Source organism: Oryctolagus cuniculus, chromosome 4 (assembly GCF_051225735.1).
Source record: "Oryctolagus cuniculus isolate XC-2025 breed Fujian yellow rabbit chromosome 4, ASM5122573v1, whole genome shotgun sequence".
In the NCBI taxonomy this organism is placed as follows: domain Eukaryota; kingdom Metazoa; phylum Chordata; class Mammalia; order Lagomorpha; family Leporidae; genus Oryctolagus; species Oryctolagus cuniculus.
Genome location: NC_142870.1, coordinates 91,506,864 through 91,533,462, shown reverse-complemented (window position 1 = coordinate 91,533,462; position 26,599 = coordinate 91,506,864). Strand labels below are relative to the sequence as shown.

Below are 26,599 nucleotides of genomic sequence, written 5' to 3'. Positions count from 1 at the left end.
CACAATGCTAGGCCTGCTCAGTTTGTTCTCAACAGGACTTTTTTGCTCCAGAGGGCTTCGATCCATCACAGAGCTGGCTTGCTTGAGTTGACTGCGGCTGCTCACAAGTCATCCCCACTTAGACAGCTGGGTGGGAGCGAGTAGAATTAGCCAATTGCACAGAAAATCAAAGATGCTAGCTTGCAAGGGTACCTACTTCTGAGAATTACCATGAATTTTGCATGCCACTAAGGAAGGAAGGACTGGAGGGAGGGAGGGAGGGAGGAAGGATGGACTGGAGAGAGGGAGGAAGGAAGGAAGGAAGGAAGGAAAGACAGACTGGAGGGAGGGAGAGAGGGAGGGAGGGAGGGAGGGAGGGAAGACAGACTGGAGGGAGGGAGAGAGGGAGGGAGGAAGGAAGGAAGGAAGGAAGGAAGGAAGGAAGGAAGGAAGGACAGACTGGAGGGAGGGAGAGAGGGAGGGAGGAAGGAAGGAAGGGAGGAGGGAGGGAGGGAGGGAGGGAGGGACATCTCTAAGATCCTGGGCTTAGGTGAGCTGTGGTGAGCCAGAGCAGCTGTTACTGCTCTGCCGGCTGGCGTCCGGCCTGTTGCGATGTCCTTTATCAATCTGAAAGCGTGTGAATTGTAAAGCCTACTTTGAAGACCCTGCTTTGCCTTTTTACGAATATGATCCTTAGAATGTTTGCGGCAAAGAGTTAAAAAATAAGTATCTAGAAAACGAAAGACGAGCAAGCAAGTTAGAGAGAGAGGTGCTGAATGAGTGGAGTGGAGAGAAGTGTGAGCTGAGCAGGAGGACACGAGGCCGTGCGCAGGCGGTGGCACCGGCCGCTTCTCAGCCGTGGACCCTGCAGTGTCCCCCGAAGGGGATTCCCGGCCTTTGGCCAGTTCAGAGAGACCGTGGTCAGGCACGGGGCTAAATGGAGGGCCTGGTAGCCCTCACCGACCAATACTGCTCACATCTGTTTGATCTGGCACTGCTCACTGGCCAGCTGCTGGCACAGAATCCGAAGGGGCAGGTGGGAGAGCTGGGGCAGGGGGAAGGAAGGCGAGAGGGGATTATGCACAGTTGTTTCAAACAGGGACCAGGAGGGGCGAGGCGGAGGGGGCCCCAAGGGCGGGCAGGAAGCCCTCAGCTGTGGGGCCTAGCCTTGGGAGCCCTCGCCCTCGCGCTGGGCAGCAGGTGAAGGCCCTGAGTCAACGAGTGAGGCACGGGGCTGCGGCTTCCCCGGGCGTCAGGCCCTGGGCCGCCTGTGGGCAGCATCAGGCAGTGTGCTTCACTCTCCTCTTAACTCACCTCCTCTCCTGCTAGCAGTGGGCCTTTCAGGAATTCCACACCCCCCACCACCTTGTCTCCCCCTTGCTCCTGCAAGATCATACGCCTTCCTTCCCACCTCCAGCAATGTTTGGTTTTTGTGGTTTTCTTGTTAAGCTCATGGAGACATACCTTCTCTAAGCTGTTCAGATCGCCCCAACTGTCAGGAGAGAATGTTGGAAAGGATAAGCTTGGGGCTGGTGCTGTGATGTAGTCAGTTAAGCCGTGGCCTGCAAGGCCAGCACCCCAAAGTCCCGGCTGCTCCACTTCTGATCCAGCTCCCTGCTAGAACGCCTGGGAAAGCAGTGGAAGATGGCCCAAGTGCTTAGGCCCCTGCACCTGCGTGGGAGATCCGGATGAGTCTCCTGGCTCCTGGCTTTGGTCAGGTCCAGCCCTCGCTGTTGTGGCCATTTTGGGAGTGAACCAGTGGATGGAAGATTCTCTCTCTCTGTCTCTCCCTCTCTCTCTGTAAACTTTGCCTTTCAAATTAAAAAAAAGAATTAGTATAAGCTTGCCGAGTTAACAGAGGCCCTAGGAAATGTAAGTAATATTCCTGAAGTCACCTGGCTCCGCCAGTGGAAGAACAGTTTCAGCAAATGTTGACTCTTCCACCCCAGTACCATTTGCTCTGCCAAATTGCTGGTCCAAAATGTCAACCGTGTGCCAAGAGGTTGAGCTGGTGAGTGGCAAATGTACTCCCCAGAGGATAGCCTTTTGATTATGTCAGCTCCGTGTGAAATCTTTTTTTTTTTTTTTTTTTTTTTGACAGGCAGAGTGGACAGTGAGAGAGAGAGAGAGAGACAGAGAGAAAGGTCTTCCTTTGCCGTTGGTTCACCCTCCAATGGCCGCCGCGGCCGGCGCGCTGCGGCCAGCGCACCGCGCTGATCCGATGGCAGGAGCCAGGAGCCAGGTGCTTTTCCTGGTCTCCCATGGGATGCAGGGCCCAAGCACCTGGGCCATCCTCCACTGCACTCCCTGGCCACAGCAGAGAGCTGGCCTGGAAGAGGGGCAACCGGGACAGAATCCGGCGCCCGACCGGGACTAGAACCCGGTGTGCCGGCGCCGCTAGGCGGAGGATTAGCCTAGTGAGCTGCGGCGCCGGCCTTTTTTTTTTTTTTTTGACAGGCAGAGTGGACAGTGAGAGAGAGAGACAGAGAGAAAAGTCTTCCTTTTTCCGTTGGTTCACCCCCTAATGGCTGCTCTGGTGGCGCACTGCGGCCGGCACGCGCCAATCTGAAGCCAGGAGCCAGGTGCTTCTCCTGGTCTCCCATGCGGGTGCAGGGCCCAAGCACTTGGGCCATCCTCATTGCACTTCCAGGCCACAGCAGAGAGCTGGACTGGAAGAGGAGCAACCGGGACAGAATCCGGCGCCCCGACCAGGACTAGAACCCGGAGGATTAGCCTAGTGAGCCGCGGTGCCGGCTCTAAAATCTTTTTTTTTTTTTTAATTTGTTTTTTAAAATATTTATTTTATTTATTTGACAGGCAGAGTTACAGAGACACTGAGAGAGAGACAGAGAGAGAGAAGTCTTCTATCCACTGTTCACTCCCCAAACAGCCACAACAGCCAGAGCTGAGCTGATCCGAAGCCAGGAGCTTCCTCCAGGTCTCCCATGTGGGTTTAGGGGACTAGACACTTGGGCCATCCTCCTCTGCTTTCCCAGGTCATTGAATTTAAAAATTCTTTAAAATTTCTAATATTTTATTTTATGTATTTGAGAGGTAGAGTTACAGACAATGAGAGGGAGAAACAGAGAGAAAGGTCTTCCTTCTGCTGGTTCACTCCTCAAACAATGGCAACAGCCAGAACTGTGCCGATCCAAAGCCAGAGCCAGGAGCTTCCTCCAGGTCTCCCATGTGGGTGCAGGGGCCCAAGCACTTGGGCCATCTTCTACTGCTTTCCCAGGCCATAGCAGAGAGCTGGATCGGAAAAGGAGTAGCAGGGACCTGAACCAGCACCCATATGGGATGCCGGCGCCACAGGCAGAGGATTAACCTCCCGCGCCACAGCGCGGCCCCTAAAAGTTATTTAAAAAAAGACAATTTCATCTTGTTTGCACTAATAATATAGGTTCAGGCTTTGAAGAGTGTTCAATATTCAGGCTCTATCTCCCTAAGATTTAAAATAAGGATATTATCAGAATGTATTTTAGGGGCTGGCATTGTGGCATAGAGGATAAAGCCACCACCTGTAACACCGGCATCCTGTATGGCACCAATTCATGACCCAGCTGCTCCACTTCCAATCCATCTCCCTGCTAATGTCATGGGAAAAGCAGTGGAAGTTGACTTAAATGTTTGGGCCCCTGCCATCCACATGGGAGACCCAAACAAAGCTCCTGACTCCTTGCTTCTACCTGGCCCAGCACTGGCTATTGTGACCATCTTGGGAGTGAACCAGCAAATGAAAAATCTCTATCTATCTCTCCCTCTCTCTCTCTCTCTGTAACTATAACATTCAAAATGAACAAATACATTTAAAAAAAAAAACAAAAAAGAGTATACTTCATAAGTTTGTTGCAGTGAATAAAACCACTCACGGAATGCAACTGGCACCAGTTTTGGTTACCAGCACCCAAAAACAAAAACAGAGCTTTGTGCTTCATAGAGAGAGCATCTGCGCTCACGGCATCCCACCTCCAACCTCCCATTAGCTTTCCTTTCAATGATGCCTTAATTCTACCTGTGCCACTACGACTCAACCCAGAAAACACTGAGAGTTAAGAGATACCCTAAGCTCCGCTGCTCGGGAAAGAAACTTCAGAACACAAACTACCTACAGATAAGAAATACAAGTGAAGTTAAATCTGATTCTTAGAGAGTTACTACCACTCAGCTTCCCCTTTAAGCCAATCACAAGCTCTAGGGCGGCCTTTCAGGCTCTCCCAGTCCCCGGCCTTTCAACCTTGTACCCCAGGGTCAGTGACTCAGCTTCTCCCCAATCTGGAATCGCTGAAACTATAATCCACCCAGTATCTTCATTCCTATAAAATGGTTGCCCCTCCAGGAATTATAATTTTCCCACAGTAGCCACACACCCTATGTGGCCTGTCTAGGAAGAGACCATGGGTTCAGCCTCCCCCTGACCCGATGGCAGAATGGCAACAGGCCCCCAGGAGTACCGTCTCAGTCCAGGACCTCTTCCATGAGCAACCACTGCATCTCACTGCCTCAATTTCCTCATCCATGATAGGATTAAAATCAGCCTTGCAGAGATGCCATGAAAGTGGGTGATGATGCAAAACAGGGTGAAATTGTATATCATGCTCAGTGAGCAGAGAGCTTGGATGGCCATTCACAACAACAGGCGTCTTGCTAGGTATTGCCTGGCTTGCCCAGTGCTTGCCTGCCATCGTGGGCTGCTGGCACTTCCTCCATTCAGACCACCTAACATTCTCATGTGACTTCCAACCTCTCCTGCCCTTCTGAGTGCTGTTAGTGAGTCTGTCTGTCCGATGTCCATGTGCTGGAGCCTGTGTGTACCAGCTCCTGCGAGTTGGTCCTTGACACCTCCCCCTACTGCACATTCAGAGGCCATCACATCATCAGCTTGAAATCAGCCTCAGTGTGAGCACTGACACCACAGAAATTTGCAAACACGGTAAATTAGGGCTTCTCCCTCCGAGAGAGGCTTGATGAATATTAATAGCCACATCAGAATGCACCCTCCATTTTTTCTGCACCTCCTCTATGCCTGATCATCTGACCTGAACACTCAAGTGTAGCCTTTTAAGGGAAGACCTCAGAACATTCCTATGTACACAGAACTGGCCCTGCATCTCCGTGAGAATAACGCCAACTCCTTGCCAAAATCTACACAGCAACACTCAGCTTAGGAATGGAAACACCGCACCAGGAAGCAGAAAACAGTCTAGGGCATATACATGAACCTCAGAATCAACCCCACCACTAATGAGATCAGCTCAGCAACATCAAAGTGTTTTCTTCCTGCAGGACTCCCTCCTGGTGATGCAGGCTCCAGGGGCCAATGCCCTCTCCTGAGCTGTTGGATGGAAACTTTCCAGGCCCTGAGGGACACGTCCCTGACTCCAGGCTGTGGATGCCTCTGCTCTGGCTTCGAAACATGTTCCTGCAGCAGAGAGGGTGTAGAAGAACACGAGTCCTTTATAAGCTGAAAAGGAAGCCCTGTTTTCCTTCTTTCTTGGCCAGACTCTAAACCCCTCACAGCGGCTAGGATGTAAGCATTTTGAGGGCTCAAGCCTTGTTTCAATTCATATCCTCTAGAGACCTGAGCAAGTGCCCCGGCTTTCTATGGTGTTCTGTTGGGCCAGCTCTATTGAAGACCACCTTTGGAGTGTGTGATGATAGCTCAATGCTGGGCCACACTTATGTTTCTAAGCTCCTTAAAGAAAGGCTTCTATAAGGCCTCAGTGTCATGGCTCAGTGGGTTAAGGTGCCGCCTGCAAGGCTGGCATCCTATATTGGAGCACTGGTTGGAGTCCTGGATGCACAGCTCCCAATCCAGCTCCCTTCTAATGCTCCTGGGAGGCAGCAGGAGATGGCCCAAGTACTTGGGCCTCTGCCACCCATACAGGAAACCTGGGTGGAGTTCCTGGTTCCTGCCTTTGGCCTGGCCCGCCCAGCTCTGGATGTGCAGGCATCTAGGGAGTGAACCAGCAGACACAAGATCTCTCTGCATCTGTTGGGCTGTTGCTTTGCCTTTCAAATAAATAAAATAAATATATATTTTAAAGAAAGTCTTCCTCAAGCCAATAGAGAGGTATGTGTGGGTATCTGAGGTGGTGTGGGGAGAGGGCTGTTTCTCCTCATAAGGAAATACGTTCTCATGGATATTAGAGGACAAGCCATCACTTGCTATCTTGGAGTCATCTGCCTGCAGTGGATGTCAGGTGTTGCATCTTGTGCCTGTCTGTACTTGAATGAACTCCCTATGACCCAACCCAGGAATACACACCATCCTTCTGCCCATTAAGCCTTAACTCCTTTTCCCCACAGAACCCATAAATCCTACCTTTTTCCCCTTCTTCATAACTGCAGTCTGCCTATAGAATGTACAGTATTCCCCAGCACCCTAGATCCTCTTGCATACCCACCTTCCTCTTGCTCTCCCTGAAATGGCACACAGAACAAGTTTCTGCTTTGATACTTGTCATGCTGATCTTCTCAGCAGAGAGTGGTAAGTGCCAGAAGGGGACAAGGTTTCAGGATTCTCCCCAGCGTCCACCTTGCCCATGTGTCTGGCCCACAGTGACATGTGAACTGCAAGGCTCTCGTTCTGTTGTTGGTTTCCCTCTTACCTTTAGGGACGGTCTCCCGTGCCATCGGGTATCACCCACATTACTGTGGCACATCACAGCTTGCCAGACACGCTCCCGTCCATTGCTGTGGAGAGCTTCAGACCCTGGCTATTGGTGGGATTACCATCTTCTAAGTGAGCCAATAAGACAGTGCTGGCAGACTGCTGGCTAGATGCCTGGGCATAGCCCCCAGCACTTCACATTTCCCTGTTGATCTTGCCTTCCCAAGGACACACAGCATTACATGCTGATTGTGTGTGACCCTCAGAAAGAATCTGACTCTAACAATCTTTTCCCTATTGTGTTTTAATTCCATTTTATGAGGAAAAGCCATTCACTCTCTGCCTCTCACCCCTTCCATGGGCAACAGAGTGGGTTCCTGACTGATGGCCAGATCTCTCCTCTCCTGCGACTCAGGAAAAGCAGAATTCTTATGGCTGGACATCTACATGAGCTCTTGCTGCCCTTCCAAAATCTACCTTGAGCGAGGTCTGAATCAAGATGAAAAAGTGCTGTCATCTTGCGATTGGCTCTTTATTTCATGTTCTATCTTTCCACACCTTCTTGTCACGCCTTTCTCTCAATTCATCAGACATACAAGTGCTTCAGAGAACTCTGAGCCCTTTAATGTCTCTCTTTACCTTTCCAGGAAGAATTAATTCTAGAGCATTTAGTTTCTTCAGATAGAGATCACTCAGTCCCTTTGTCATAACACAATGGAGTGTGTTTTAGATATTTATCAGTCTAAAGTTGTCACTAACTCATACTGGCCTTCATAACTAAATGGATTTTCTCTCCATGCTACTCAGAAACCCCGTCAGCATGTGGATGTTAGAAAACAGAGCAACAACAACCAAGGTCTACTTGATGCCAAGTGGAAGAAGCCATCTTATTAATCAATTGAATAGAAGATTAATTTATTCATTCAATGCATACCAATTACTTGTTCTGAATTCCTGCAGCACTGTAGAGCCAGTATCACATATTTGTCCCAAGTATGAGCCATGTGTTCTAATTGAACTCTGAGGTCCTTCAGAGAATCTGGAAAACAGCTTGTCACTCCTGTCTTATGACACTGGGTCACTCACATCACTTCCCTGGGCCTCAGATTCTCATTGTAGGGAGTGGGTAAAAGAGAGTACTCTAAACACACACATTCACCTTCTTCCTGTTCAATTCAGCAAGCATGGGGTAAGCAGCACAGAACGCATGAGCTACTAGAGGGACCCACACAAGGAAGATCAAGAACTCTGTAAGAGGAACCAGGTCATTGTTGAAGCTGTGTGAGGGTACAGAAAAGTTCATCAGACAGCTCTTTGTACTTTTGTACCTATTTTGCAAACATCTCTACTAAAAACAAAACAAAACAAAACAAAACAGGAATACACACAAGGGAAGCCTACAGGCCTCACACTGCAGGTAGCAAACGAACAGAACTGAAGCATGAGTAGGATCTCAGTGAGCCAACAACGGGTCAGGAGCCATTTCAGGCAGGGAACATCGTGAGCCAAGAACACAGGGTGTCCACAAAGGCTGGGTGTAGTCATGTGCGGCCATGGCACACAGGGCAAGACGGGGCAGTGGGAGATGGGCTGGAAAGGTACTGTGAGGTCAGAGCCTAAGGGCTGAGATGGGCACCACAAGAAGCCTGTGCCTAATCAGTTCACTGGGGAAAGTGACCTCATTGGTTAAGCTTGAGTTGGCCCTGTCCCTTTGCAGTCGGTCTGGATGCAAGCCAAAAGCAAGACATGTGGCAGAAACTGGCAGAGGAGGATGCTGGCAGCACCACCAGGCTTGTTTCTTCACCAGGAAACAAGGTTTCCTGTAACTCAGACCCATGAATCAGCATTTCCTCTGTCAATAATACACAGTAAGAAATGCAGCAGCACAGGGCTTGGGGAATGGAAGAAAGGAAGGAATATTCCATGACATAGCTGGGCTCGGCTCTCCTCTCCCATCCTGAAACACTCTGATAAGCTCCCAAATACTGCTCAGGTTTCAGGAGATAAGTTTCTCAGAGGAGCGCCCGGAGCTCTGTGAAGATCGGGTCGTATGGTGTACTTAGTTCTCTCGTTGTATCACGAGTTCTTATCTCATGGAGACAAGGTGGGTCACTTATTGAATGCTTGCACTACATGATAACCAAATGTTAGTTACAGCGTTCTATTGTATCAGAGACTTGAGTGCATGTCTGATCTGCCTTTGAGTTTTTACACTTTATTGTCCAGCACTTTATTTGATTCTAATAACCATCCTGTGAAGTACACAGGGAATATTATACCCATTGAACAGAGCAGATACAAGTCAGGAAGGTGAAATGCTTCTCCTGAGGCAGGCGCTTGGCTTAGTGGTCAAGTCACTGTTTGGAGTGCCCCTATCCTGTATCAGAGTCCCTGGGTTCAAGTCCCAGCTCCACTCTCAATTCCAGCTTCCTGCTAACGCACACCCGAGGAGGCAGCAGGTCGCACTCAGTTGCTTGGATCTTTGTCACCCATGTAAGAGATCTGGATAGAGTTTCTGGCTCTCAGCTTTGGCCAGGCCTAACCCAGGCTGCCAAAGGCATGTGTGAAGCAAAACTGGATAGAAGACCTCTGTCTCTCTGACTTTCTCTCTCTCTCTCTGTCTTTATCTCTCTATCTTGCAAATAAGTAAATAAAAGGTTTTGAAGAAGAAATGCTTCTTCCTTGTCAATCTGTTTTGAAGAAGCCAGAACTGACCTCAACTCTTCAAACTTCAGTCCAGGATTCTTGTCAAAGTTACAGACTTTTAAGAAATATATATATATTGAAATATTGGTGTTTAATAAAGCTATTTAAATAAATATATTTCATATTTTCTGTTAACTATAACAAATAATATTTGATAACATATAATAGTCATATAATAATGATATAATAATATAATTATATTTTATAATAATATAAATTGAATATATTAAATAACATATCATTTGAAATATTTAACTCCCACCATTAGGTATATATTATATATATACATGTTTTATCTTATAGCAAAAAGAATTTCCTTCACTTCTTCATGCCATTAATTCACTTGTCAAATATTTATTGACAGTCTACTAAATGATAGTGTGTGTTCTAGGCACATCTGGTAGAGAATAAGACAGGGAAAAAGCACTGCTTTTGTAAAGCTTATATTCTAGCTTGAGGAACTCCGACAATGAATAAGATGAAAGGGTAAACTACAGACCACGTTAGAGAATTATTGGTGCTTCAGAGAATAAAGAAAGCAAAGAAGAGGACGAGTGTTGGAGGGGCTGATGCAACATTACAGAGGATATTCAGGGACAATCTCACTAAAAATGTGACATTTACGGGAAGACCTGAAGAGGTAGCCAAGCTAGCCATGTGACAGGATGGGTTAGGTTAGGTTAGGGAAGTCAGCAAAAGACACAACACAGGCCCAGGCCCAGGCTACCCTCCTTGCATGTTCAAGCAACAATAGTCAGTAGTCCAAGGTGGCTGGACTGGAGGGAGAAAGATTCGAGAAGTAGAAATCAGAGTTTAGGGGTTACTGGAGCCATTAGAAAGACTTGACATTGACAAAGAGAACTTGCTATCTTTTAGTAAAAACCAAAACAAACAAGAAAAACAAAGCTAAAATAAGACATGAAAAAGAGTACAAGGCATACAGCCACAACAACAAAAACAAAAACATGTTTGAGGGGGTTAAGGCTGATGAGTAAGACAGAGAAATAAATAAACAAGAGGAACAGGGTTCCTTTCCAGAAAGGAAATGACCGCATTCTGCTCATTTATGTGAGTGCCCTCTTGCTCTCACTCTCCCTCTCTCAGATTTGGAATTTTTATCCAGAATCCAAACTCTCAAGCCAACTGCTGAGGCCAGTTCTTGGGCTATGCAGCAAGATCAGGCAGAGGAGCCGATTTGTGACCACAGGCTTGGGTATGGGCCCCAGATCTTGGTCAGGTGCTTATTTAGCTGGGCTACAAGGTCTCATCATGCCTGGGTCCCAAGCTGAAGGCAGAACAAAATCCTCCTGAGCCTACTTTTCCCTTGCCTCCCAGGCACAGCCTGCATCCAAACAGCAGGGGAAAAAAAGAGTCCAAGGAGAAGGATTGAGAAGAGTAACCATGCACGCTATTAGTTTAGTCCTGCAATTAGTAAACTTCCTAATTCAGGATCTATAGTACACTTGCTTTTGATCCAGATTCATCTTTGAGGGTGGGGTATACTTCTGTGGGTGGACACAGGTGTCAAGAGAAGTGAAAGAGCAGACACGCCTCCCCTCTAGAAGCCAATGTGCCCTCGCTTTTTGTTACTCCTCTTTACTAATCCCACAGGCTTACCAGGAAAGCTCATACTCCTTTTACCCCCACCTGCTTACTGTCTTGGAGACTTCCAGAAAATGTCTTTGCATGGCTTCTCCAAACTTTGAAAGTAGCACCAATGAAACAGCAGTTCAGCCCCCTCAGAACCTTTTTGAATGTCACTTTGACTTGGCCCTGGAAGTCATCAAAATAGATCAAACCAAGACCATGCTCCAAGTCAACAAAGGACAGTAGGTGCAGAAGTCTTCACTTGTCTGTAGGAAGCAACTAAGCCAACAGGAGATGCTGGCCATCATCTGGAGGCATCTGAGCAACCAGCCCAGAGATATGGTGATCAGACTGGAGGAGTAAGACCACCTAGAAGAGCTCTGATTACTTCTCTCGTGCATGCTTTCCTCCGTCTGAAGCCCTCCCTGCCCTCTATCACCATCCCAGTGTGGGTGTCCTATGAACCTGATTTTTAATGAAGTGTTTTATTTTATGGTAACTGTGGTTGCATACGCTGTTGTAAGAAACAATCCTGAGATCCCTTTTACAGTTGACTCAGTTTCCCCCAACACTAACATCCTGCAAAGCTATTGCACGATATTGGGATCAATTTGCTGTCGTGAATACAACCAAGGCACTGGGCTTTGCAGTGGAGCCCTCATTGTGACCCTTTTGTAGCCAAATCCACTTCTCTTTTGCCCCTGCTTCATTCACCCTGGCAACCACCATTCTGCTCTGGTTCTATAGTTTTGCCCATTCAAAAGAGTAATAGAAATGAGACCACACCGTATGTAACCTTTGAGAATTGGCTCTTTCCAATGAAGACCAATCCTACTAGGAAAGTCCTCCAGGCTGTGTGTGAATCCACAGCTGATTCCTTTCTAGTGCTGAGTTGTATTCCAGCAATGAACGCACCACAGTTTATTCACCCACTGCAGGACGTCTCAGCTGTTTCCAGTTGGGGGCCATTGTGAATGAACCTGCTCTAAACATTCAGGGTTTTGTGTGAGCCCCATCTTGCTTTTCCTGGGATAAACGCTCACCAGAGCCATCGTTGCACATTTGGCAACTGTATGCTTCCTTCTTTTCTTTGAAAACGTTGCTGAACTGTTTCCCAGAGCAACTATACCATTTTACATTCCCACCAACAAAGTAAGAATGATCCAGTTTCTCTTCACATTTGCCAGCGTGCAATGTCGTCAGTGCTAAGCTAGGCAGAAGCTAGGAGACAGGAACACAATCCAGGTCACCTATGAAGGTGGCAGAAACCCAATTACTTGAGCCATCATTGCTGCCTCCCAGGGTCTGCACTGGCAGGAAGCTGGAGTCAGGAGCCGGAGCCGGATCCAGGAATCAAACCCGAGCACTCCAAAGCGGGATGCAGGGGTGTTAATTGCTAGGCTGAATGTCTGGTCCTGCACATACTCTTTGGTGGAATGGCTCTTCTTGTATTTTGTCTATTTCAAGTTGGATTGTTTGGTTTTCCACTGTTGCACTTTGAGAATTCTGCATATTTTAGGTATTAAACTCACGGTTTGTAAATGCATCTCTCCAAGTCTGCCATGTGTCTTTTCATCCTATTAGTAGTCTTTCAAAAAGAAAATTGGTTAGTTGTCACGAAGTCCTATTTGTTATGTTTTTCTTTTCCAGATTGTACTTTTGGTTTCAAGTGTGAGAACTCTTCTCTGAGCCCTAGAGCCCAGAGATTTCCTCCTTCAGTTGTTGCTGCTTTTAACAGAAACTTTCATTTCGTGTTGTACATTGACGTCCATGGTCTATTTTGAGTTAATTTTCTTTTTTAAATTTATTTATTTCAGAGGCAAAATTACAGACAGAGCAAGGTAGAGACAGAGAGAGAGGTCTTCCATCCACTGGTTCACTGCCCAAATGGCTGCCATGGCCAGAGCTGGGCCGATCCGAAGCCAGGAGCCAGGAGCTTCTTCCAGGTCTCCCACGTGGGTGCAGGGGCCCAAGGACTTGGGCCATCTTCTACTGCTTTCCTAGCCTACAGCAGAGATCTGGATCTGAAGAGGAGAAGCTGGGGCATATGGGATGCTGGCATCACAGGCAGAGGCTTAACCTACTATGCCACAGCACTGGTTCCTTGAGTTAATTTTCATATAAGGTGAGACTTAGGTTGAAGGGTGTGTGTGTGTGTGTGTGTGTGTGTGTCTCCTCTGTCACTTTACCTTTCAAGCAAATAAATAATCTCTTTTTCAAAAATTAAAACAAAAGAAGAATGACCCCCTCAAAGATCTTCACATCCTAATCTCTGAACTTGGAAATATGTCCTTTTATGTGGCAAAAGTGGCTGTGCAGTTATGAGACTTTCCTGCTAACCTCAGAGCCTTCTGATGATCAACCCACCCAACACTTTGTTTTTAACCCTCTAAGACCCAATAGCAGGCTTCAAGCACCTAGGCCTATTTCTCTTTGAACTCTTATGACCCATATTCTTTGTGGCACTTTTGTGTTGTATTATGCGCACTTTGCACAGACAAGTTAATTGTGAACATGAATTTGTCTCCATTACCAGACTGTGAACTTGGCAGTCCTGCACAATTCTTCTCGGCCCCCACCCCGGCCCACACACAGGGTACAACACAAAATACATGCACGAATAACACTGGAAGAATTAATTCACATGATTCACACATGCCAGTCTATCCAAGATGCCTCTTTGACTTGTTAGCTTCAGTTAGGGGACTATTTTCTAGGGCTGGCCTTTAAGGCAGGGATTGATTAGCTTCTGGAGAGAACTGATTCCTTGAGCAGGTGGAGGAAAAGTAACTCTCGGCACCAAGGTGGATGTCAAGGGAAAGACTTGCCTTGACTTTCAGAATGGTAAAGACCGTTCTCACAAAATCACAGGTTCACTGTCAAGAGATGATGCCTAGCCAGAGAAGCAGAAATAACACCTTCTCCCACCATCCAAAGGAGTATTTCTCCTTAGCAGTGCCATACTAAACATATATGCTAATGAGGAAGGATGGGAAAGTCATGTCCCTCTATTCCCAGCTCAGCAGGTATTTATATCTGACTTTATCATTAAAATTGGCTTGGGGGGGGGGGGGCTGCTCAGAATTCTCTAGGGAATCCCCAGCCATCATAAAGTGGGAAGAAGCAAAATGGCTATAAAGAAAGGCATGAGAGAAAGTGGGGAGAGTTTTTGACCCAGGACAGTCAAGAGCCAAGTCTTGGGATTTCCATGGTCCCCTCCCTCTGAGCCTCTTCGCTCCCTGCCAACCAGCTCCTGTCATCTTTTATATAGCCTCCCATCTTGCAAGTTTCCTTGCATCAATCCATCCCAAACACAAACACCAAAATGTTCTCCCTAAAGCTTCATTTTGATTGTGCAATCTACGTTCTCAAAGAAATCTTCATGCATTTTCTATTGCACATAATTAAGGCCCAAATGCCTTTGCCAAGCATTCAAGGCCTTCCGCATGCAATAACTTTACCTCCTACCATCCCAGTTACACTCAAGCAGGAAAAGAATATAGAATCTAGGTCAGATCTGAGGTCAAATCTAGCTCAGTCTAATAGCAGCTTCAAGATCTTGGATAACACATTTAACCCTGATGGACCTCATATTCCTTTTTAAAAATTTTTGGAAACACTACATGAAGTGGTGAGTAATGGTGCAGCTGTAACAGGTGTTTGATAAACGGTCTTATTTTGCTGTGTTAAGGCGCATTAAACCATTGCCCTATTTGTGAGCTATCACTGAATTGTTCACAGAGCGAGTGGTCCTGGCGAGGTGGCCAAAGCCCTTGCAGAAGGAATGAATGAATGCATTGTGCCAATGGTGAGGGGACTGGCTGAAGGGGAAGGAGGGTGTGGAGCTCTGGAGGGGTGTGGAGGCTGCAAGGGGCACAGGTCAGGAAATGCAGAGAGCCAGGCAGAATCTGGCCGGTTCCAGGTCTGGTTTTTTTTCACTGTGCATCAGAGTAGCCAGGGTCTGTCTGCCCACAACTGAGAATTACACGTCCCCCCTGTCTTCAGACAGATGAACTGTCGGTTTTCCTTTAATAGAAAATACTAATTCAAATGCTACATTGGGCATAGAGGAGAGCTTGGCCATGGGCAACTCAGCTTGGGGTTTGAATCTGCAGGATATTCAGTATGGCTTGTACAGCTACCACGCTGGTAGTGTGTGTGTGTGTGTGTGTATGAGTGTGTGTGTGTGTGAGAGAGAGAGCATAAGGGGCTCAAGGAAATAGTGTCAAGAGACCCACTCCATAACTACGTTTATTATTATCTCCGCTGTTCAAGCCACAGCAAATAAATGTCTGGCATTTCCAGAAATTGCTATCGATTCAGCAGCAGATTTTACAAGGCCAATCAATAAGAGTTTCCTCCTTTCCCCCTCCTCCAGCTTCTATTTATTTGCGATCAAGCTTTCTGTTCCTCCTGTGCTTTCTAGTGCTTGTAATTGGTCCAGAATAAATGGATGATTTCATCATTTTCCAGGAAAAATAAAAGAGGGGATAGAAATCTGCTATTAAAAATATCTCCCTCCCACATCCAAAACAAAGCCGTGTGCATGTGTATGTGTGTGTTGGGGAGGGGAGGGGCCTGAATCCAGCAGGTACACTAGGGCGAGACACTCAGCACATGTGCCACAATGGGTACCTTGTTCTTCCTGTGCCAAAGGCATGCTCTAGTGGGAGACCGGGGGCCCACAAAGCCACATAGAGCTTTCCGGTCATGACTCTGTCATGATGTCTCTGTGTCTTGTAATGTCACCACTGTCTAACAGAGGCTCAAAGCAGCCTAGAGCTTCAAACCTGACCAGCCCAACCCCCTCTTATGAAATGAAAGCATCGAAGCTTCTAAAGGAACTCCAGGTGTAAAGCCAGAGTACTTGTTTCTCTAAGACATTCCCCTGTGGCCCCAGTACACCCAAGTGGGTGTCAACGGAGCTAACAGGCACTTGGCTTGGGGAGCTTGAATGTGGTATGCAGTGGGTCCCCACGCAACTCACTGCCATCTGACAGCTGGTCATTCATGGGCTGTGGGCTCAGAGCAGGGGCCAGCCTTCTTTACCTCTTAGAGTCCAGCGACTTCCACCCCCGACCTTACCCCTAACCACCACCCTCATACCATTGGCTAGACACAGCCCTGAATCAGTCCAGAGCAGAATGTCACTGGTGAGCAAATGGGTGTGGGAGCAGGTGGGAGCAGTGCCCAGCCTGAGCTGCTGGTCAGAAGTCTGCATCCAGAAGAATAGCTTTCTTCTTGTTATGGGTTGAATGGCATGACCCTTAGAAAGGGGTTGAAGTCTTCCCTGCCAGGATCTCAGAATGGGACCTTGTTGGAGACAGGGTCTTTGCAGAGGTAATCAAGTTAAAAGGAGGTCTTTAGGGTGGCCTCTAATCCAATTTCCAGATGTCCTGATGAAAAGGAGAAATGTGGGCTCTGAGACAAACCGGTACCCAGGGAGAATGACATCATCTGAAACAAAGGCAGAGATCCAGGTGATGCATCTTTAAGACAGGGAGAAGCAAAGGTTGTGAGCAGCCCACCGTAAGCTAGGAGACAAGCCTGGGATGGATCACACCCCATGGCTCTCAGAAGGAACCAACCCTGCTGGTACCTCGCTGTCAGGCTTCCGACCCCCAGGACTGGGAGACAACCCATTGCTATTGTTTGGACCACTCAGTTTGTGGCACTTTGTTACAACAATGTTAGTAAATAAAGCACCACTCTTCCTCAACAGTGAATGGTCGAGGGACCCCAGGACTAAACAATCTAGACCTCAAAGTCAGAAAAATGCTGTTACTAGTCTGGGGGCTCAGAAACATCCTCTGATTACCCTCCTGCCAAAAATACAGCATTGGGGGAGGGGGTACAGATATACATGGAAAGTATATACCCCGCACTTCCCAGATAAAGCAAATGCTTTGCAGCTGTGGAGAAAGTAATATGCCTCCAAAGCAGTACAAAATCAGTTGTCTATGTGGTAAACCAGAAGTCATGGTATGATGTGTTCTATGACAGTGTAAAGTTCAAGTGTATTTCACCAAGGTACAATATAAAAGTCAAGAAAACGCATGAGCACCTGAACAAAATAATGCTATCAGTTCGTTAGAACTACCTCTCATCTCTCTTCATTTATCTCTGCACAGGAAGACTGCATTTCCCATTTACCTCTGCAACTCGGATAAACCATGTGACTAGTGCCAAGGGATAGACTTAGAAGTGACATAAGGAGAAGCACAGGACAGAGGATGTGACTCGTCCACTCTCTCTCCCTCTGTCATGAAGATGCTAGTAGTCATGTGTTGGAGACATTACAGAATTGAAGTCAAGTAGCTGATTTAAAGGGAGCTTTCTTGGCCCTCAATGAAGTTTTTGTAAGAAAGAAATAGGTGAATAGGGCCTATCTCAACTGAAGATATGTGACTCATATCTGACTAGTATACTGCTCAAGAGCAAATAAGCCATTTGGAAAGTGTCGGCTCGGAACTTTTCATGATTCTTGTTTGTTTCATTTCCACACACTGGAGGAGCAATGTGCCAGAGCTACGTCTGTGTGATTTTTCACTGAAAACACCGGCACAGGTCCCCTCATAAACAACCTAAGTGATAAAGGAAATGACTCGGACAGTGAAAGCCCAGATCCCTCCAGGAGAAAGGGCGCTTTCTTCCACACAAGTCAGTCATTGACTTGGCACAGCTCTGATGGTTAGATCTTTATTTCTTAAGACCCTCTAAAATCAGACCTAGTAGCTGCTGTCCATTGACCTTCATAGTTCTACCCTCTAGAGTTCTGGAATAACAAAGAACAAGCCCATATTTCTCCCAAACTCCATTCCCCCCGGCTGATGTTTTAATCAAAGAAGAGATATCTTTCCAGAAACCTTGTTAAACAAGCTATCACTAATAAGTCAAATCCCAGTAGAATGTAGGCCAAAGCATTGTCCCAATTATTTTGTTGTGTTAGGAGTTTATTACACCAAAAAATAATTTTTTTTGCATAAATAGAATTCCACCTGGGGCCTAGCATTCTTTCAATAATGGAAAGATTTGCATCGTAGCAATGTTTGCTTTATCAGAATCTAGCCTGTCCATGGCGATCCCAAGCGTCCAACTATGAATGTGCGGAGTAGCTTTCTATCACTGTAAGCTTGGAAAAAATGTCAGTGAAATGCAGGCAAATAGACTATGATTGCATTGACAGCCCTTTTCATAAGCTAATGGGCTGTCTAACCTGTTCGTGACTGTTCTCCCCCATAGGGTCTTGAGAGGAGATTGCCAAGGAGTTTGTTTAATTTGGCAAATTGATACAGTGGACTTGTTTGACTTCCCATTTCTATGAATGATTGTTGGGTATTTTAACAATACTTGAATGTGCTTAGAGCACCTAATGTGGCATTAGTTAAGGTAAATATGCAATTCAGTTGAGAACTATAATGTTAGCACCAACAAAACCTACTCTCCTTCTTTTTAATGGTAGCTATCCTTCACGATTTAAGTGGGAATTTTTAATGTGTGCATACATGTGTGGCTTCTGAGACCTATAATTCACATTTGACCATGAGGACTCTTACAGAAGAGAAAATTTACAATTTTACTTGAAGAACCAGAGGAACCAAATCAATATGAGGGCAAAAAAGATGAAAAACTTTAAAAGGACTGTAATTAATATTTTCACTTAAATTAGAATATCTGGTACTGACATAGCTAAGGAAATATTTACATATGCTCCTTGTAGAAGTATAAATGGAGACATTTGTTCTGAAAGGCAATTTGGCAAATACTACAAAAAGCCTTTAAGGTGTGCATACCCTTTGACCTAGACCAAATGATGCTCCTTCTAGGAATTTATTCTAAGGAAACAATACTGGGTGTGTGCAAAGATTTGTTTACAAAGACGCTTATCGCAACATGATTTCTAACATCAGCAACTGGAAACAAACCAAATAGCCAGGAAAAGAAAAGTGACCTTTTTTAAAAAAAGTGAGACACTCATCTATACAACATTGTTATATAGTGCTTAAATCTTGTGTTTTAGAAGAATTATTAATATGAAAAAATATTCAAGATATACTATTAGGTTTAAAAAGCAAGTTTAAAACAGTTCTTTTTTTTTCCCCCAGGATACTAATTTTGCAAACACTCATACAAATACAGGTTAAAGACATGCTGAAATTTAACCATGTTGTCTCTGAAAGTTGGGATAATGACTGGTTTATATTTCTTTCTTTGTCTCTTCTGAGTTTTTCTAAGTGTCTCACAATGAACACATGATATGTAGCATATTTGGTATATAAAATGTTACGTTAATTCTGAAGATTATTATTTCTCCAGACGTTGTTACTAGGAAGTCAGGCACACCTTCTTACTAGCTTCAGCCATAGAGTTAAGTGAACTAGAACATTTTTGCCATTTATCACTTGTACAAAGTCAAACATGCTCTATCTCTTAAGGCCAACTTGAAAACTAACGGATAATTCCACAATTAGCTAAGATATCCAACTCAGTTCTACTGGAAAGAAAGAGTTTTGTGGAAATGTTAAAGCTGAGAAGGGAATATCAGTGCCGACACCCCAGAGCATTAGGGCTGAGGGCAGAATGGCCACAATGAAGCTTTAAGTCTGACATTAACTAGCAGGTGATCTGAGCAAATCCCTTAGTGCTTCCATGGAGGCTCCCAGACAGCAACTATACAACATAGGTATTTTAAAACATGGAAGATACATAAGTTTAATGTGTATTTATATAAAATACTGCCAGCAGTCATATATTATGTATGACCTTGCTTTGGGCCATCTCCAGCCTAGAATGAAAATAACTAATTACCATTCTTGGTTAAAATAATACAAAAGAAGTGATATTATTTTCTTTTTTCACTTTTTGTTTGCTATATGAGGAATAAAACATATGCTCAGCACAAAGTGTGTAAGTCATAAATGCGCAGCCTAACACAAAACTGCAAAGTGAAGTCCTGTGTAAGCCCATTCGAGTTACAAAGTAGAACACAGCCACACCCTACAAAGCTTGCAGGTGCCCTCCCCAGCCACACCTCCTTTCTCCTGCTTAGAGTCACAACTCTCCTGAGTCCACTGGGAACATTTCTTTCATTCACTTTATGGTTTTACCACCTAAGCGTGCATTTCCAAAGGATGTACTTTGGTTGTGTTTATGTAAATGGAAACATAGAAAAAAAAAGTATCATAATGATTAAAAACATTTTGTAAATTGTAAGCTATAACAAGTAAATGACATTATTATCATGAATCCTGTCATGTGGGGTTGTAAGCATTGAATTCCAACCCCTCAAAGCATATGACTGGTCTCACAATGCAGCTGTTGAGTCGTTTCCAGTCAGGTCTAGCCTTTCTACCCTCTCTAGCTAGCCAGCACGGGCTCACATTCAGGGGTCCACTGTAGCTCTGTATTTATGACTTCTTGTGCCACCTGGATGGAAAAATACTCACCTGAGGCTGAAGGGGTCCATAAATACTTGTTTTGTTCATAAACGAGCAGGCTTCCCTCTGTTGAGTGAGTTCCCCTGCTATTATCAAGGCTCTAAGGTCACATCTGGTTAATCGTTGGCTAGAAATCAATACACAGAGAGTGATGGTTTCTGATAAGAGCTCATAATAAGCAAGTTCAAGTTCAAGAGAATGGCAGTCTTTTTGCTCTCAGATGCTGCAAAGAAGGTGCTGATGGCCTCTCCTGTCAGAAAACAACTTAACTCTACTCTTGCTGCTAACTAAATCAAGGACCAGTCAATATATTTTTAATAGGTCTCCTTCCCCTCTTTGGCCAGTTCACTTTGTCCTTAGGCTCAGAGAGTCCAAAGACACCTATAACTTGTTCCAAGTCTAGGGAAATGCACCAACCCATTCTCTGGTATCATAAAGCCTCAGGGTTACAGCTACCCTTTGTCCCAGTTCTGGAACAATCCCGCTGCTCTTTGATGTTAGCTGCTACCTGTGAACTGATCAGCATCACCGTGGGTTTCCCAGCTGGCATTTGGCCAACACTTGCCATTCCTGCTGTGCAACTACCCATGCATGTGTGTAGGAGCACATGCATGTGTGAATGGGTGGGTGTGTTCAAGCGTGTGTAGGCATACTGTTGGCTCATTCCACAAGCAGACAGCATTACCGTGGAATGTAACAATAACTGCAAGAATGCCTTTTATGTAGTAAATGTTGGGTAAATAAGTGAACAAATGAGCAATGCTTCATCTGGCTCCCTACTCCAACATTCCTCTTCCTCTCACCACTGAGGTCACTCTAGTTCTACCTGGAGACTCAATTTTGGGTCATTCCCAGGACAAGCTCAGGACTTAGTCAAGTAGAATTTTAGAAGTTTTAGTCTAGATTTCAAAAGATTTAGAATTTAGAGTACCTGGCCAAGCCTCCCATCATGATGGTGAGTCTAATTTTGATCACTTCCTTGTTCCCCTCCCATAGGATGATCCCTCCTGTGGATGTTCCAGCTAAAGTATCGAGGGCATTTGCCACATATCCTGGGGCCCTTGCTAACCGTCTCCACTTTTTCAGAGACTAGACTTCCTTTTCCTGAATCCCAGTAGCTAAGACCTTGTTCCCTGACGGCTGATGATGCTGAGACCCTGCCTAAATCAACATGTGCCACTGTTTCATCACTGGAATATTTTCTGCTGAAATTCTGCATTTCCCTGGTCCTCCTGATCCAGGTAAACAGCACCCTCTCACCGTAGTCTCTACATGTCATGTTTATATACACTAATTCCCCACCTCACTAGCAGCTGAGGCTGGATCCAGATCTTCATGATAGACACTGATAATCCCCAGGTCCTCATCTTCTGATATGACATGTTCATTGCCTACTGAAAGGTCCTTCCATTCAAAAATTAAAGATAGTATGTCTTTAAGGCAGGAGACTTTCAAATAATATAAATAATCAAAAATATGACAACCATAAACTTTATTACAGTACTAATGCTCCATTTAGGTCTTCCACACAGGTGGTAGGGGCTCAGGTACTTGGACCACCTTCCACTATTTTCTTAGGTGCATTAATGAGAAGCTGGATCAGAAGCAGAGCAGCTGGGACTCGAACAGTTGCTTACATCTGATGCCTGCACTGCAGGTGGTGGCTCAACTCACTGGGTCACAGCATTGGCCCCATATATTCAAAAGTTTTGTTGGAATCATTGGGCCTCTGTATGCAATTATATATAAATCACTTCAACCTAAACCTTATAAAGATCAACTCAGAATGGATTGCGGATTTAAATATAAAATGTAAAGTTATAAAACTTTTGGAAGAAATAGGAGAAATTGTCATGGCCTAGGTTTAGGCAAAGTTTACTTAAATGTGACACAGAACTACCATTTAGAAAAGTAAAACTGATAAATTCACAGAAGTTCATGAAAAGTAAAAATCTTACCTTGGGGCTAGCTTGTGTCACATTGGGTTAAGCTGCCCCCTGTGACTCTCTTTCTCTCTCTCCCTCCCTCTCTCTCTCTCTCTCTCTGTGTGTGTGTGTGTGTGTGTGTGTGACTTTGCCTTTCAAATAAATGAACAAATCAGCTTTTTTAAAATTTTAATCTCTATGAAAATTACTGTGAAAATAATGAAAAGATAAGGACTAAGAATGGAGTTGCAAATACCATCTGTAAGAAAGGGCTTGTATCTGGAATATATGAAGAACTATCAAAACTATCAAAACTGAGCAGTAAGGAAACATAGAGTTCCATTTTTCAAAATATCCAGGAGATGTGAATAGACACTTCATCACAGAAGATATGCAAATGGCAAGCGCACACACAGAAGGATGCTCAACACCATTAGCCATTAGGAAAAGAGAAGGAAAAACATAGTGAACTGCTACTACATTCCTACTGGAATAGCTCAAGTTTTCTTTTTTTAAACTGACAACAGCAAGTGCTTGCAAGAAGGTAGAGCAATGGGAAGATAGAAAAGTAAATTACTCTGTAAAGCAGCTTGGTAGGTTCTTGTAGAGCAACATGTACATTTACCATATGGTCAGCGAAACATACGTTCCCACAAAAACCAGCAGGCAGATGTTCACAGGAGCTCTTTTCATAGTACCCCCAAAGCGGCAACAGCTCAACCATCCTTCAGCTGGTGAATCAACAGATAATCAGGTGCAGCTATTTAGTGGGATAGTTCTGCAACAGCAGAAAGAGCTGTTCACACACCGATCTTGGAGGCATTGGCGAGGTGAAACAAGTCAGTCTTGCAGTTATGTTCTATATGATCCTATTGATGTGGCATCCTGGGAAAGGCAAAACTGTCACAACAGAGAACATGTGTCTCTGAGAGGTCAGGAGTAGAAAGAGGTTGATTTCAAAGACCAACCAAAGGTTTTCTCAAGGTGATGGAACTGATTCTTGTAGCAGTTTTACCCATCCATACACAGCTCAAACTCATAGACCTGTACTTTGCAGTATGCCAGTTTAAAAACTTAAAAAAAAGAGAAGTCTTAGCACGCTTTTCCTATACATTTGAATATCCAAGGACTCATTCTGTATGATATAGTACTCCTAACCCATTTCAGCTTTAAAACATCATAAATAGCTTTCAAAGTAATGAAACACGCAAGTACATATCAAATTTCATGCTTTGTGTTGTGTTCCATGGAATATATACACATATGTTACATAAGGAATCCTATGTACTGGGCATGTGGGTTGGTTCTGATTTTTTAATATTAAGAATGATTGATAATCATTCTTGTGCTAAGTGTGTGTACAAAGTTGATTGTATGTAGAAAATATTTAGAATCGGATTAACTGGCTCAAATTTATAAACTCTGGGGTCAGCACTGTGGCCTAATGGGTAAAACTGTCACCTGCAGTGCTAGCATCCCATATGATTGCCGGTTCAAGTTCCAGCTGCTCCACTTCCGATCCAGCTCTCTGCTATGGCTTGGGAAAGCAGTAGAAGATGGTCCAAGTGTTTGGGCCCCTGCATTCAAGTGGGAGACCCAGAAGAAGCTCCTAGCTCCTGGCTTTGGATCAGCACAGCTCCAGCCATTGCATTCATTTGGGAAGTGAACCAGCAGATGGAAGACCCCTCTCTCTCTCTGCCTCTGCCTCTCTGTAATTCTGCCTCTCAAATAAATAAATAACTCTTTTAAAAAATTATAAACCCTTTAAAGACCTTTGCCACGTGTGTCAAAATGTCCTCCAGAAAAGTGCCAAATCCCAGCTCTTCCCTCATCGCCAGGCCACAGGCAGGTTCCTTGCACCTTGCACTCCTTGCTGACATTCTGCAGCTACAGTATGTGGGGCTAAGACTTCCTCAAAGTCTTCCCATAAGTCAACACACATGGAACATCTTTGGACAAGAAAACAGCCCATAGAGCCTTGCATTCTGCCTGGCACATTTATTGGTGAGAGTAAATGACCCAAATTTTTCCTTGGCAGTGAATCTTTCTAATGTTGGTAAATTCTTTAAAGTTACTTAACTGTTCAAGCACTATCCAATCACTCAGCACTACAGAACTGGTGTTAACACTTTTTTGAATCAACTACAACCAATGAAAATCTTTGAATGTTCACCCCAATTATGCTTTGATACATATTCACACTTATCCATCTGTACATTAAAAATAATAAAGCCAAAACTTTTTCTATTGATGGTTAAAAATAAACATAAACAGATATCTTTATGTTTTCCTTCCATTCACCTAAAAATGGTTCCTTCCATCCCTCCTGGCTGGACACATTTTGCAGAATACTTGCAGAAGGCTAGACACCCAGCGTTCAGTGCTGGATAATGCAACCCCTGCCCTTGGATTTCACAAGTTGTCTGGGAACGAATGCAATGAGGTGTCGCTGATCTTACGGAAGATATACGAGTCTCATGCAAGCAAGGGAGTGAGGGATTGCTTCCTCCTGGGGAGATATTCCTCCCAAGGAGAGAAGAGTGTTCAGGGAAGCAGGACCCTAGGTCAAGACATGCGGTGTAAAAAGCCTTTTGTATTCTGTACCCTGAAAACATCCCTTCCTTAGCCAGGTCCTACCCCTGCCTTAGCAATGCTACAGGATGTCTGGGTGGGGAGGGCTGTTGAGGAGGGAGGAGTCTGTACACCTGCCATGTATGGCTGTTGGTGGGTTTTCCTTTATGTCTTTTTATTTTTCCGTTTGTTGAATGTATATTTTTCCTCCTGCCTTTGGGACACAGTGACACACATTTCAGTTTCAGCAAAGGACAGTGTCAGAGGGGGCAGGGAGGAATACACCGCTGGTGGAGACGGCAGAACAGTTGCGGGTTAACATCTGGTGCAGCTACATCACCTTCTTATTTCCAAGTATATGAATCACAACTTCTAGAGCAGGAACAAGGTCAAGTCATCACCCCAGAACTTGTCCCTGCCCAGGAATAACTAAAAACTTGCAACGAGAACTTAGATATATAGGACACCTTGAGTGTTCCTGAAGTATGGCTCAGCTCCTATCACTGTTCTCATTAATAGCTTAAGTGGGTTTTTTCCTGTCTACAAAATAAATCACAGATTCTCATCCACCAGACACACTTTATCCCTCATACCAGCTCAACCAAACCCCTACATCTCTTGAAGCCCTTCCTGACCCAGTCAAAATCATAATTTCTGGGTGGGCATTTGGTGCAGCAGTTAAGAAGCTACTAAAGCTCCCTACATTCCCTATGGGGGTGCCTGGGTTTGAGTTTCAGCTCTATTTCCAATCCTACCTTCCTGCTAATGAGCACCTGGGAAGGTAGCAAATGATGGCTCAAGTACTTGGGTCCCTGCCACCCGCATGGGAGATGCAGATTCAGTTCACAGCTCCTAGTTTTGGATTGGCTCAACTCTGCCTGTTGTGGGTATTTGGGGATTCAATCAGCAGATAGGAGATCTCTCTCTCTCTCTTTCTCTCTCTTTACCTACCTATCTCCTTTTCTCCCTCCCCCCCTTTCAAATACATTTTTATAATTAATTTTTAAAACAACATCATTCTTGTGAAACTTCTTAGCTCCCATCTGCCTCCTCCCTTGGTAGGACTTTATTTTCTTATTTCTATTATTGCTTGCTTTTTTGCTGTTGCACTTTCCTTAACCTGACTTAGAATAAAACTAGTTGTGTCTGTTCCTGTCTGTTATTTAAGACTAGAAGCTCCTGGAGGTTAAGGTCAACTTCAGAATCACCTCTGTGTGCAATCCTGCAACTCAGTACAATGAGGAAGCAGGACTGCCAATCTATCTCTCTGGGTAAACTGACACAGTTCTTGCCTCACCTGGGGAGGAGTTTAAATTTCCCTAAGTTCCAAACATTTGCATCAAGCTGGAGGAACAGGTTGGGCAGGGTGAGGAGGCTTCCAAGTTTTCTTTTAATCTCTTACATTTGACAAACCTGGAGGACATTCAAGTGGAGATATCTAGGAGGTGGTTGACTACCTACGTAGATATAAAGCAAAGTTAACAGTTTAGTATTCATCAGCATATCAAAGACAGAATTTTAGGGACACCAGTATTTGGAAGGCAATTGTAAATGGGCAAAACATCTGAATAGATATTTTTCCAAGGAAGACATATGAATAACCAATAAACACATGAAAAGATGTTCAACATTTTTAGTCATTAGAGAAAGTCAAACACCAGTGAAACACTCTTTCATGCCAACTAGGATGAGTATAATCAAAAGATAATCACAAGTGTTGATAAGGAAGATAAGGATGTGGAGAAATTGGAACCCCCATGCATTATTGATGGGAATGGAAA

At 44.9% G+C, this 26,599-nt stretch overlaps 1 long non-coding RNA gene across 1 annotated transcript in view; it reads right to left on the bottom strand.

Moving 5' to 3' along the window:
- LOC108177991 (uncharacterized) overlaps positions 1-26,599 on the bottom strand; it is a 139,742-nt gene that overhangs the window by 841 nt on the left and 112,302 nt on the right. The window lies entirely within an intron of this gene.